A 14,787-nucleotide genomic window follows, 5' to 3' on the forward strand; every position below is an offset into this window, starting at 1 on the left:
GCCTGGCGCTACTGAGGTCTCCCCGCAAATATTATTCTTAGCGAGGGCTGAGGCAGCTGCTGCAGCTGTGAGGGCTGAGCCCCTTGCACGAATTTTGTGCATCAGGCCTCTAGTGTGTGTGTGTGTGTGTGTGTGTGTGTGTGTGTGTGTGTGTGTATCCCTTCCTCTTCCTCTAAAAATCAATAAAAGAGTTATTGCCTTAAATAATAGCATATTGTACCTTGATTTCAGCAGCATATTTGACCTAATTTAATACTGCTATAGATAAGATAGAAAAATGGACTGTACACAAAGTATGCTAGAAGAACAGAAAGGCAGTTAGTGGGACTAGTATTTAGTTATTGAAAAGGGAAGGACTTTAAAGGAGCTGTATGTTTAGAAGAAGGAAAGTAAAGAAATAGTTTGGAAATGGCAAGCAGGACATTTACTACACCCCCTGGCCCTGGGGTGCATGGGATATGAGGGGAGAAGTAAAACCAGTTTCTACCTGAGAGGACTGCTCAGAAGATGTGGTGATTGGGGCAACCGGGTTCATTTACTTCCAGGAGGTGGCAGGAATGTTCAGAGAAGAGGAGGGGGTCTACCACAACCTTTGAGGGTGACAGATTTGGAGTTGCAAAGGATACAGTGGAAGAGTTTGGGGAGGTTGGGAGGGGGCGTTTCAGACCAGGTTAGGAACTCAAGGGTACTGGGATGAGTATACAATGTTGACAGCTTAGTTTTTAAAAAATATATCTTTATTGATTTCAGAGAGGGAGAGAGAGATAGAAACATCAATGATGAGAGAATCATTGATTGGCTGCCTCCTGCAGTCCCCACCTGGAGATCAAGCCCTGCAACCTGGGCATGTGCCCTGACGGGAAATCGAACTGTGACCTCCTGGTTCACAGGTCAATGTTCAACCACTGAGCTACGCCGGCTGGGCTTGATGGCTTGTTCTGGCAGGGACCGAGGTAAATGGGAATACGAGGCACGTTAGGATTAGCCTGACAGGCTCTTGGAGAGAGATGGAGCATGAACCTGAGCTGTGTGGGTTTTGAATAGTTAGCAGGAAAGTCCAGGAGCTCCAGGCTGACTGCCCTCCCCGCAGAGTGTAGTGGTGGTGGCCGACTTTGTAGAAAGGGATGGAAGTGCTTTCTCTGGGAGGATATGGTAAAACAGGGGCTACGGGTGACCAATCATAGCTTAATGACTACCTGAATAGTTGAGTCGTGATCATTAATAAGTATTTCTTGGGCACCTACTTTGTGTACGACTTAACCATTCAACACTGTAAAAAGAATATTGTTCTTCGAGCCAGCCGAGAGAGGAACCAGTTGGCTCCAGAGGTTGTGTCCTGGCTTGGACAGAAGGAAACAGAATGTGGCAGACGGAGATGAATCTTAACCTTTGCCTTATCAGGACCAGAGTGAGGGGTGGGGTCCTTATGGTGGGTCATTTACAGTGTATGCCACAGCTCTGATAAAACCTGAGAGCTGTATTCCGTGTTCTTGTTTAATGACTTCTCTGAAGCAGCCAATTAGGCTGCAGTAACTGTGAGGAAGTTCCCTCTCCTGGCAAGTGGACAGAGTCTAACAAGACTGTCTTCATGGGTTATGTTGCTGGCTGGGAATTATTGCATTGGTGGCTTGCAAGGCAAGATAAAGAAACAAAGGACAACTACGAGCTTACATTATCTGTATGTCTCAATAGGGATGACTGAGATGTCTCTAGAAAATCAGTGTATGATAAGAATAAACTAAATGTTACAAACATAATGTCATCGGTACTCTTAGGATGAGTGAGTTATCGTGGCATAGTCCAGCTGAACCAGGCACAACACACATTAATGTATACAATACTGACTCAGAATCTGCCCACCCTGATGATGTTCCTGGGAGTCTGGGCTGTCCGGTCCTAGTACTAAGAATCAACAGTCGTTGAGGGTTGAGTGAATAAGAGAGAGAGTAATTGCTGTGAATTGGTAGAAGGAACTGAAAGAAGAAGGAAATAAAGAATGTGGATTAAGGAAGAGGGGGGAGGGAGGATGTCTTTGTTGGTTCCCTGTCTGTAAAAAACTGAAGGGGAACTTCCAGGAGTCTGTAGGGAAGTCTTGTGAACTGATAAAGCAATGACCACATTTCCATTTCTGTACAGGCCTTATTAGGTGAACAAGCAGCAGATTAGAATAGTGGGGGGTAGTGGTGATGATGATGATGACATAAAGTCTTATAGAAAGCAAATCTGCCCTGACCCGATAGCTCAGTTGATTTAAGCATCATCCTGATACACTGAGATTGCGGGTTCAATCCCTGGTTATGGCGCATACAAGAATCAACCAATGAGTGCATAAATAAGTGGGACAGCAAATCAATGTTTCTCTCTCTAAAATAATAATAATAATAATAATAATAATAATAATAATAATAATAATAAAGCAAAGAAGGCAAATCTGTGATTAGCATTTTCCCCATTACCTATAGCTGACAGAACTTGCTGAAATACTGCTAGCAGCTAATGGGTGGTGAGTTGAGTCACTTACACAGTTGGGGCATTGTTAGGGACCAAGTTTCTATCTCTAATTTGGTCAAAGGGACAGCCCCCCCGCATCCCCCCCCCCCCAAAAAATAGCATGTGGAGCTAAATGCTCCAAATAGCTCAAAGAATATCTCAGATTGGTGAAGGATTGGTGAGCCATCTTGACATGAGGACACTTTGCGTCTATCCTTAGGTACAAAAGGCTTTGTAGGAAAAAACAGAGGGTCTGTTGAATGGAGAAAGCTAACCAGTGAAATTGTGTCAACATAGATTAGGACACAGGCATAGTTTAGCTTTCACCCCAACTGGCCCACTCCTGTAGAAACAGTCTGTGCATAAATTAACTTAAAAATTTGTATTTTTCAATTACAATTGACATTCAATATTATTTTGTATTAGTTTCAGGTAAAGGCATAGTGATTAGACAATCATAGATTTTACAAAATGATCCCCCTGGTATTTCAAACAATGCACCTGGCACCATATGCAGTTATTACAATATTATTGACTATGTTACCTATGCTGTATCTTACATCCCTGTGACTATTTTGTTACTGCCCATGTAAATTCATTTGATGCACGTTGTTGGGCATAAAATGGGGACAAAAATGTGAAAGCTGGCCTATGAAGAAGCCTTAGAGGGGTCCAAAATTAGCTAAAGAGAATGGTATTTCAGGACTAATTGGTGGGGAGAGAAGATAAAAATCATTCAATTTTAATAAAAAAATCAAACTTTGAGGCTTTACCCTAGTTCTGTGGAGATTCATTCACAAGAAAGGGCTCTTAGTTCTCGGTCTCCATACATTCCCTTGAGGCGTTTCTAGCTTCAGTAGTGAGACAGATACTTGCATGGATAGCTCCAGTCCATAGAATCAATAGAATCAGGGTTGGTCTGGCTCCCATGCAGTTGTAGATCATTGGGAATGTTACTGAAACAGACTGCTCTCTTTTTTTGCAGCTTAACTTTTAGACTTTTCTTACTCTTGAGGGGTTCAGAGCTGTATTGGGCTACTGGTCTGAAATCTTCCTCAGTAGTTAGTTAATTCAGCTGATCATTTAAAAAGGAAGAAAAGGAGAAAATGAACACTTGGTAAGCATTCACAAGGTGCTTTCCAAGGTGCTTTCTTTACATTATCTTCACATATTATTTCCATTTTACAAATTAGGGAACTGGTTAGGCCAGCGATTTTCAACCAGTTGCTGCAAGAGGCATATTGGTGTGCCAAAAGAATTTTTTAAACATGCAATACCTGACTATTTAGTGAGAGGCACTGACCTCTTTTCCCTTAGATTGTCAAATTAAAAAAAAAATGATAGCAGCCAACACAACAATAGCCATCTGGTATGAATGGATAAAATTATACCTATTTTTTATACCTTTTCTTGTCAGAGTGGCAAAAACTATATTTTTGGTGTGCCACAGAATTTTAATAATTAGTTTATGTGTACCATGAGATGAAAAAGATTGGAAATCACTGGGTTAGGCAAAGTTAGGCAATGTCCAAGATCCCAGTGGTGAATGGAGGTACTAAGGTATGTTTGACTTCAAAACCTAAACTCTTTCCCCACACTGTGTAGCTGCAGGGCTATCATCTCTAAATTTTATGTCTTAACAGTCAAAACTTAGAGAGGTGTTTATTTGTGTATCAGATGAGCTCTGGCACTTAATAACTTCCCATTGATTCCCAAAGGAACTTGTAGTGAGGTGCTCATCTTTATGGGGGCCTTTATTCTTTGAAATGTGGTGTCATACTTTCTATCTGAAAGGCTATAAAATATTTTGTACTTTGCTCACTTCTTATAAAAACGCCCATAAGAATGAGCGTAATAAACTAGCCAAGCCCTTGTAACCTCAGGGACCTTCCCTGCCTGCTTCCTGCTGGGTGTTGGTGGAGTACAGAGAGCCCTGCCTGGTGGCCATGAACTCCCCACTTGCTTTGGTTTGCTGCTGATTTCTGGTTCTTACCCATCACACTAGCAAGCAATTTGTAGAAACAAAGCCTGGAATTATATACACAGAGGCACTTGGGCATATCGACATCACATGCGGGCATAGGTATGTTTATGTACAGATTACTCAGAATTCAGAAGTTGTATTGGTTGTGAGTCAAGGGCCACACCTTATCAACCCATGACCCCATGATTTAGGGGGGGTGATTCCAGCTGAGAACTTGATGTAATAAAGTCCTCTACCAGTACTTACCCCAGAAATTGTTTCTTTTTGCTCCCCTACTTTGGTCTTCCTTGCAATTGCAATGAGATTAACAGTTATTTCTGAATGTAGAACAGACTGCAAAGAGCACTGGATTATCTCCTAGTCACCACTCAGACAATGCTCTCAGTGTAGCCTTGGTTAGATGGGAATTCACTCATACCCAACAGCGCTGGGTTAATTTGTGAAGGCTCTATGTTACAGAGCAATTCTGGTTGTACTGAGATGCATGCTAAGCCAGTTAGGCATTCCTCTACTCCACCCCACAGGTGCCCAGCCCAGTGGACTTTGGCTCCATGCTCCACCCCCAACCTGTCACAGGTATCATTGGGGTGCTCTACCTAATCCACACCCCCAAGTGGGACCCTACGTTCTCTGGCTCTTTCCCTGGACCCAATCCTAGGCTCAAGCTCTCTGCTAGGAAACGATTAAAGACCATCTCTAGTGAGGGATACCTCCCAGGTTAGATAGTTACATTATAATGCAGGCCTTCTGGAGACAATGTTTTATCCAAAAGAGCCAAGTGACGGTGGGAATCTTAGGCACAGAAGCATGTCATAGAGAGATGTGTTTGAGGCAGTAGAGTCAAATCATTCCACTGGAGCTCAGGGATGGCATGAAATTAATTTCTTATTTACTTAATACATATTTACTAAGCACTTACTTAAGTTACTCAACTCTGTACTAAGCATCAGTGGTGGCCAGAAAGTAAAAGACACAGGCCCTCAAGAATCTCCAGCTCATTTGGAGAGATCAGACACATACATTAAGTTAAAAATTAAAGAGCTATAGCCCTGGCTGGTCTGGCTCAGTACTTACAGAACCGGCCCTTGGGCTGAAGGGTCACGGGTTGGATTTCCAATCAAGGGCATGTAGTTGGCCAGGGTGTGAGTGGGAGACAGCCAATCCATGTGTCTCTCTCATGTCTATGTTTCTTTCTCTCTTTTCCCTCCTCTCCCTCCCTTCCACTCTCTTAAAAAAAAAATCAATGGGAAAGTATCCTTGGGTGAGGTTTAAAAAAATTGAGAGCTACATATTAACATCAGACAATAATGCTAGGGTACAATATTGAGCTTTTTAGAAGAAAGTAGCATCATGGTACCCAAATCCACCATGAGACTGGCGTCTGAGGAGTCCATAAACTAATCTCCAGGAGAATATTTCTGGGGAACTTAATTGCTTTTCTTTTAGGACTTCAAAGTTCAGCCTGGCTACTGATCTCCTGAGAGTGATTTTTTTAATGTATATTTTTTTATTGATTTCAGAGAGGAAGGGAGAGGGAGAGAGATAGAAATACCAATGATGAGAGAGAATCATTGATTGGCTGCCACCTGCAGGCCCCACATTGGGGATCGAGCTCCCAACATGAGCATATGCCCTGCCCGGGAATCGAACCATGATCTCCTGGTTCCTAGGTCGACACTCAACCACTGAACTACACCAGCCGGGCAAAGAGAGTGATTATTATTGAAACACATTCATGGTAGACCAATGAGTAAGGATTTCAGCGGAGAGAGAGCACTTTGGCTAATAATAAAGCATCATCATTATTATATTTTAATTTCTCATGCAAGTCCAGTTTAACAAGTTACAAGAACTTAGACCTCAAGCTACATTTCAATAATTTGTGACTTGATAGCTAGCTTTAGTTCATTGAATGCAGTTATCAACCCTAAAGTTTACATCTGAGTCATGAAAACTGAGAGAAATATTTATTTGTGTATCAGGTAACTCTGGCACTTACTAACTTCAGATTTGATTCCAAAAGATACTTCTACATCAGGTCCTCAAATAACCTCATTTTGTTATAATGTTGATGATATTCTGTAGATAAACAAGACAGGGTCAATCTGCTCAAGGAATTTCTAGTCCAGGACTCAGGCAGGTGAGAGGACTACAGTGGAAGAGAAGTGGTACAGTCAAGGTGCTAGGAGGAGGGACTGCTCAAATTGTCCTGAAGGTGAACAGGGATTGGTCAGGCCAATGGGGTGGGAGGAGATGGAGGGAGAGCATTTGCAGCAGAGAACAGCTTATACAGCTTATAAAAAAAGGGGAGCTCTTTTCAGTGACACCAAACCATAGGCATCTCTCAGGACAGCAGGCACAAGCACGGCAAGAGAGTGGGGAAGAGAAAGCCCTACCACAAGAAGCGAAAATATGACTGGGACGCCCTGCTGCACACCCTAAAATTGGCTCCCACCACATCTACACGGTCCTCATGCGGGAAGGTGGCAAGACATACTGTGCCTTGAGGCTGGATAAGGGCAACTTCTCCTTGGGCTCAGACTGTTGTACTGGCAAAACAAAGATGATTGATGGTGTCTACAATGCATCCAATGACTAAATGGTCGGCACTGAGGCCCTAGTAAAGAACTGCATCGTGCTCATTGCCAGCACATCATGAGTCCCACTGGGCACTGCCCCTGGGCCACAAGAAGGGGGCCAAGCTGACTCCTGAGGAGCATGAGATTTTTAAACAAAAAATGGTGAAAGAAAATTCAGAAGCAATATGGTGAAAGGAAAAAGAATGCCCAAATCAGCAGTCTTCCAGAGGAGCAGTTCCAGGGGGTAAGTTCCTTGCATGCATCACTCAAGACCAGGCCAGAGTGGCCAAGCAGATGGCTGCGTGCTGGAGGGCAAAGGGCTGGATTCTATCTGAGGAAAGTCAAAGCAAATAAGTGCGCCTCCCTCCCGCCTTAGCTCATGTAATAAAGGTGTTTATTGTTCTAAAAAACAACAACAACAACAAAGGGGAAACTGTGACAAGTTTGGGAACCAAAAGTGGTTGAATACAGTGAGATTATAGGGTACCTAGGGGGAAATGATGGGCAATGAGGCTGAAGGTAAAGGGCAGATGGTAAGGGCGTTTGCATTTATCTAAGTGATGACTAATCCAGGGAGTGATGTGGTCAGGTGTGTGGAAAATTTCCTTTGGTTGTGATACAGAGGACTGATCGGAGGGGTAGAGGGCTGAGACAGGGAGACCATGTGAAAGGAGAGAGCAATCAAGAGCCGGAACTGACGTTGGTGGGGAGGAGGTTCTGGAAAAGCGGACACAGACCTAGGAGATGCATGAGAGGTAGAGTCAACAGGATGCAGGAGATAAGAAAAGGGAGCCAGCCCTGGCCCGATAGCTCGGTTAGAGCATTGTCTCAATACACCAAGGTTGTGGGATCAATCCCCGGTCAGAGCATCTATAAGTATCAACCAATGAATGCATAAATAATCAGAACAACAAATCAATGTCTCTCTCTCTTTCTCTCTTTTTCTCTCTCCTCTCATTTGCCCTCTCTCTTCCCCCCTCTCTCTCAAATCAATAAAAATTTAAAAGAGAAAATGAAAAGGGAGCAATTTAGGAGGACTCTAGTTTTCTGGGCATGGTGACAGGGTAAACGGTTGTACCATTTACAGAGACAAGGCATGAAGGGAGAAAGCAGATTGGGCAGTAGATTCTAGTAAGAGAATAAGTTCATATTTAAGTCTGAGGTGCTTAGGTACAGATATTTTAGTACATGTCTAAAGCTAAGAAAAAAAAACATGCCTACAGCTAAGAAAAAACACATGTCTAAAGCTAAGAAAAAACACATGTCTAAAGCTAAGAAAAAATCCATGCCTAAAGCTAAGAAAAAACACATGTCTAATGCTAAGATAAAAGTTTTCAGATGGCTATACGGATAGATATTAGAGTCATCAGTATCTAAAGTCATAATTGAAATTGTAAGAATGTATGAATTAATCATCTAGGAAGAGAAGGAAAGAAAGCCGAGACTGGATCTCTGGGAACACCAATACTTAAGGGACAGATAGAGGCACTAGACCAGCAGTTCTTAACCTGTGGGTCGTGACCCCTCTGGGGGTCGAACGACCCTTTCACAGGGGTCGCCTAAGACCATCGGAAAACACAGATATAATTACATATTGTTTCTGTGATGAATCATTGTGCTTTAATTATGTTCAATTTGTAACAATGAAAATACATCCTGCATATCAGATATTTACATTACGATTCCTAACAGTAGCAAAATTACAGTTATGAAGTAGCAACGAAAATAATTTTATGGTTGGGGGTCACCACAACATGAGGAACTGTATTAAAGAGTCGCAGCATTAGGAAGGTTGAGAACCACTGCATTAGAGGCTTTACAGGATATTGAGAAGAAGCAATTCAGACAGTTCAAAGAAACTAGTGCACAGAGTTCAAGCTAAGGCAAGAACTAAAGTTGTCCATCATGGTTGACCACCAGGAGGGTGGAGTGATTTCAGCAAGAGAAATTTCAGTGGAATATTGGGGGGCGAGGAGCAGAAGATAGAGTGGATGGGACTAGATTGGAAAAGAAGAGACAGAGCCTTGCCCTGACCTTGGAGTAAAATCTGGAAGAAGGTACACTTCAGGTCTACAAATATTTGAGAACTCACTATGTTTCAAACATTCGGTTAAGGCAGGGAGCGGGGGAGAGAACTGAAGGAGACATAGGAGACATAGTCACTGCCATTGACAAGTGCTCCTGCTAATGAAAGAAACAATCATAATACACTAAAATGAATGCCACAGAAGAGGCAGAAGTGGAATTTTGAGATCACCAAGGAGGATCAGAGAAAAGGATGAGGGGTATGGGAACGAATGGTATGAGATGAAGGTGTATTTTTTTTAATATATATTTTTATTAATTTCAGAGAGGAAGGAAGAGGGAGAGAGACGTAGAAACATCACCACCTCCTACACTCCCCCTACTGGGAATCGAACCTGCAACCCAGACATGTGCCCTTGACCGGAATCGAACCCAAGACCCGTCAGTTCGCAGGCCGACACTCTATCCACTGAGCCAAACTAATGAGGGCTGATGAAGATGTATTTAATCAGGGCACCCAGGAACACCTGAATCCTGGTCTCAACTAGTCACCCCTTTCCTACATCCATACATGTACCCCTCCCAACTCGTTCTTTACACGACAACCAGAGGAATCTTCTAAAACACAAATCTGATTATCCAATCCTCATTCCAGTGGCTTCCCTACCGTTGTCTAAGGATGAAACCCCCATTCCTAACATCCTGAAGGCTCTGCAGGATTGGTCCCTGCAGCCTGAACAGCCTCAAGTCCTTGCCATGCTAATCTTCTTTCTTCTCTTCCAGCACGCTGGGCTCTCTCTCACCCCTCCCCATCCCTGCGGAACTTTGTCCATGTTCACCTGGCCCCCACATACAGTCTGAAATGTTCTGCCCCCTCAGTTTTGTCTGATTAGTGCCCACTCATCTTTCAAACTTTAGCATGATCATTATATCTTCAAAGAAATTTTTACTGACTCTACTGGGCAGGTCAGATCCTCCTAGAATCCCAAGTAGCTCTTTTTGGTGGTACTTTTTACATATGTAACTTAGGAATTATTTGAATAATGTCCAACCCTCACATCAGACTAAGTTCTGTGAAGCAAGGAGCAGGTCTTTATTGTCCATTATATCTTCAGCAATGAATGCAATGCATGGCTTATGAGACAGTAATGTTACGTATGAATAAATGATGGAATGAATGAAGGTCTTGATAAGAAATACATACACAGAGGTGTATGGCTAGAAAAGGAATATAATGTTATAAGTGAGACTTTGGCCTTAAAACTCAGGTTCTAGGAGGAGACAGAAAACAAAGGCAGAAAATATGAGGAATTACTTTTGCTTGGGGTAGGAGTGACCTAAAGTCAAGAACCAAAGAAGACCTGCCTTTCCTTTTTGTCCCCCCCTTTCTTACTTGGCTCTTCCCACTCCAGAGAGTAAAGGCCAAGGATTCAAGAGTGTGATAACCCAGCCCTGGCCAGGTGGTTCAGTGGTTGGAGCATCACCTCATACACCAAAAAATTTGCGGGTTTGATTCCAAGTCAGGGCACATACCTAGGTTCTGGTTCGATCCTGGTCAGGGCTCATACTGGGGAGACAACCAATCAATGTTTCTCTCTCTCTCTGTCTCCCTTTTTCTTTTTCCTTCCTCTCTCTCTAAAGTCAATATTCATATCCTTGGGTGAGGGTAAAAAAAAGTGTGATAACCCAAACAATAACTATGATGTTTGCCCTGTGCCTGGATATTCTCAGGTTGAATGTGATATGTTTTCACGATGGGCAAAATTTGAGCATACTTGGGGTTTGAGTGGAAGGAGTCAAGGAAGAAGGTGAAGATAGGAAAGAGAGATGGATTACGCTTCTGCCAAGCAAACATAATTAGCCTTATCCATATCTGGCCTTGCTGGATACTGTTGGAGGAAAGCACATCACAGAACAGTTTGGTGAAAATGACTGGATACATACAGGCTTGGTGGTTTATAGAGCTGATGCTCCAAATGGACCAGGAAGTGAAGGTATAATTTTTAAAAATTTAAAAATGATTCTGATACAAATATAAATGAACATGTGTGAAAGATTCATCAATTAATAAGTGAACCAGTAAGATGGTAAAGCTTGTTTCAAGAGCACTGAAAGACTGCATAATTATCAGAAAGAAAAAAAAAAGGAATGTTAGAATATATTTATGAAGTTAGATACAAAACTGGATGATGTTCTACAGGGCAACAAAGTCATAATTTATCCTTCCCACTGGACAGAAATCATTTGCAGCTCTACTGGACAAAAATCTTTAAGCTAACAAGTGCCTGAGCTGTAATGAATAGCAAATAGCAAAGTCAAACTTGAGTTCTTTCTTCTAGCTAATGAAATAATCTTCGGTGAGCCTGTTAAGCCATGCTGCACATTGAGAGGACAGGCAGTCATTCTCTTGCTTTGTTTCCAAGTTTGAATAATTTTTCTTAACAACACCGAAACTGCTGGCAAGTGATATTCTATGAGGCGTAGACCGGGGAAGAGGTAAAAGGAAGCCAGGAGGTGATGGACTGAGATAAAAGGGAGCAGTCAAGGGCAGGCAGTCTAGATGTGGTCCAAGAGCTTGTAGCCAGGGAAAAGGAGTAAGAAGATATGAAGAACAAGAATTTGTGCTGCAAGGCCAAGCTGGTGGGGCTCAGTGGTTGAGTATTGACCTATGAACCAGGGGGTCACAGTTCGATTCCAAGTCAGGGCACATGCCCAGGTTGTTGGCTCGCTCCCTAGTAGGGGGTATGCAGGAGGCAGCCAATCAATGATTCTCTCTCATCATTGATGTTTCGTTCTCTCACTTTCTCTCTGAAATCAATAAAAATACATATATAAAAAAGGAATTTATGCTGAGAGATAGAGGGGGAGGAATTCCACATGTTCTCAGAGTCCAGGGTGTAGCCACAACAGAGGACTGCCGAAGAGGACTGCTGGGCTCCAAACCTAAGGAGCTAGGAGGCTTGGTTTCCTGTGGGATGCCATTCCACATGTATTTTGACTTCTAGTCCTTCCTGAATTAATCAGGACTTGACCAGAGAAGCAGAAACTTTATGAAGGACATAGAATAAAGGATTTATCACAGGGATTATATAGAATTCCACACTTGTGGGACCTGGTAGAAGACAGCAAGGCTGTTGCCTCTGTATCTAGTGTTTAGCCTTCAATCACCAGAGGTCAGCATACTGGCAATCAGAAAAGAAAGCTGGGCTTGAATGAGAGGCAGGACAAACAGGACCTTATGAGGACAAACTAAAACCTAGGCCTGATTTTCACCACTTCTAACCTTGTTGCTATCGGTGCCCTGCAGGAGGTGCTGCACCCTTCATCTGGAGCCACACACACTTGACCCAGACTGCACTTGACCCAGACTGCACTTGACCCAGATGGTGGAGAAGCCAAAGTTGTTCTGTAGGAGCTAGAAGAGCTGCAGATCCGGGTGCCATGTGTGAGCTGCCTCAGTGCCTGGGGCATTAAAATCATGGCTGCTGCTCCACTTAGAGCTTCCAAATTCCATACTAATTTCTCTTAAAGCCAAGACTCACCTGAAATATACAGGGAAGGGAATTCCGGGAAACATAGTTCCAGCTCAGCTAAGCTGGCACAGAACAAAGCCATCACAAGCTCTCAACATCAAGCACTGTGACCAATAAATTGTGGGGTTTTGTTATCAATAGTATCTTTAAAAGAAACCACGGTATCTGCAACAACCCGGATGAATCTCTAAGAACATTACGCTCAGCAATAAAAGCTAGATAAAAAGTGCATACTGTATGACTCCTTTGTATGGGATTCTAGAACAGGCAGAGCTAGTCCAAAGGGATAGAATAAAGTTGCCTGGGACAGGGGTAGGGCTGGGAAGGGAGTGACTGGGAAAAGGCACGAGGAAATTAGTGGGAGGGAGCTGTCATGGAAATGTTCATTTTGATAGAGGTGTGAGTTACAGAAGTCTTTTGTCAAAACTCCCTGAACCATACCCCTAAGATCTGTGGGTTTTATTGTATGTAACTTATATCTCAATTTAAAAAATAAAATAAAAATGGTGTCCTTAGTGTTAGGTCGGAGAGAGCCCAGGATCAGATACATGCAGACATGTGATGAGACAATGGACTTCCCCTGGGATTTCTCACAGATCAATGTGCCAGATACAGATACCAGCTTCTTCTCCCTGAATCCACATACCCCCACACAGATAGGGAGTTCTTCTGAATACCCCCGCCCATCCCCTGCGGCAGAGAATTCCTCAGCTCATGTCCCCGCCCCTCACCCAACTGCAGTATAAAAAAGCACCCCCCTCCCTGTTGGTGTGAATCCACGTGCCTTGTCCTGGGGGTACGTGGGTCTCCCGGGGACGCAGAATAAACCTTTTCCTTTCCTTTCTTTTCTTTTTTTTTTTTGGTCATGCATCTGCTCTTTAATGTTTTCCTACGATATATTAAAATAAAAACAAAGTTTCAGTCTCTTCACAAGTAGTAATTTATATTCTCTGGATTTTTTCAGCCACAACAACTGGATTCTCTTTTCTGATTTTTGCTGCAGCTTCTGCTTTGTAATCATACGGACAGTTGTGCTTGTCAGAGTAACGGTGAAGTCCGTCCACAAAACAAATTTCCACATCGGCAGTCAAACCCTGTAAGGCCAACTTTCTTTCTGCACATGAAACATCTATTCTTCTTTGGTTTGGGTAACTCAGGAGCTTTTTCTTCACTTTGAGAAGTACTAGGTTGAGAAACTGATGAACTGGGCTGAGTAACAACTGGCTCTGACACCTCTGTTTTCGGGGTAGTTATTTTGTCCTCTCTTGAAATGCTCATTTCTGTCATTTGCTGAGTTACAGGCAAGGCAGCCACAGGCACATTTCTTGATTTTTCAGATGTGCTGCCAGCAGCACCTTCACAGTTGTTTAAACTAGTGTCTGCTCTTTGCACAGATGCAGAATCTGAGGTAGGACTGTTGGAACCACTAGCTGTCCCCATTGGGCTCATTCTGCCACTATTCTGCTGCCTCTGAAGATGCTCTTTGTAGCAAACAGAACACATTCCATTTGTCCTAGGATTCCCATAAAAGCCACATCCTGTACTACACAGCATGGGCCCTGGGGTCTGGTTAGTCTCCTGAGCCATATTTTTCTGCGGTTGCATCTCGATGCACTGCACGCGGGATGCTGTCGGTGTGAGATCGATGTTCCTCTGTCTCCTTTCCTTTCTTTTCTGATTCACTGGACTCTATTTCTTACGCCACCTCCTGAACCACCTAACCTAACACTTAGAGCTAATGACAGACTAATAGACAATCAAGGACCATGTATTATGTTTCCTTGTATTTGCCTACCAGGCCACTTTCAGGAGACTGGCCTCGTCAATGCGCATCCTCACTCAAAGACTGGAAAACTATCAGAAGAGCCTGTAACTCCAAGATTTCCCTCCTTCAGCCAGATCAGAAATTGGAGAACAGAAGCAGGTAAGGGCCAAGTCAAAACTACTAATAAGACTAGGGAGATGAACTCAACATTGAACTATACAATGGAGATTTTTATTCCTTTTCTCCAAAATTTAAATTGTTCAACAGAGATTTGATTTCGAAATCGCACCAAGCTCTCTCGCCGCCGCCACCCCCCCCCTCTCACACGCACACAGTCACAAACACTCCAAATAATGGAAATCATAAATGTGAAGCTATAGGGTCTAGTTTCATTGTACTCAGAGGAAATGG

At 43.1% G+C, this 14,787-nt stretch overlaps 1 pseudogene; it reads right to left on the reverse strand.

Annotated features, from left to right (window-relative positions):
• Nucleotides 1–13,466: 13,466 nt before the first annotated feature.
• On the reverse strand, nt 13,467–14,215 carry LOC132213386 (AN1-type zinc finger protein 5-like; annotated as a pseudogene).
• Between the last annotated feature and the right edge of the window lie 572 nt (nt 14,216–14,787).

The sequence above is a fragment of the Myotis daubentonii genome, chromosome 12 (assembly GCF_963259705.1).
Source record: "Myotis daubentonii chromosome 12, mMyoDau2.1, whole genome shotgun sequence".
In the NCBI taxonomy this organism is placed as follows: Eukaryota; Metazoa; Chordata; class Mammalia; order Chiroptera; family Vespertilionidae; genus Myotis; species Myotis daubentonii.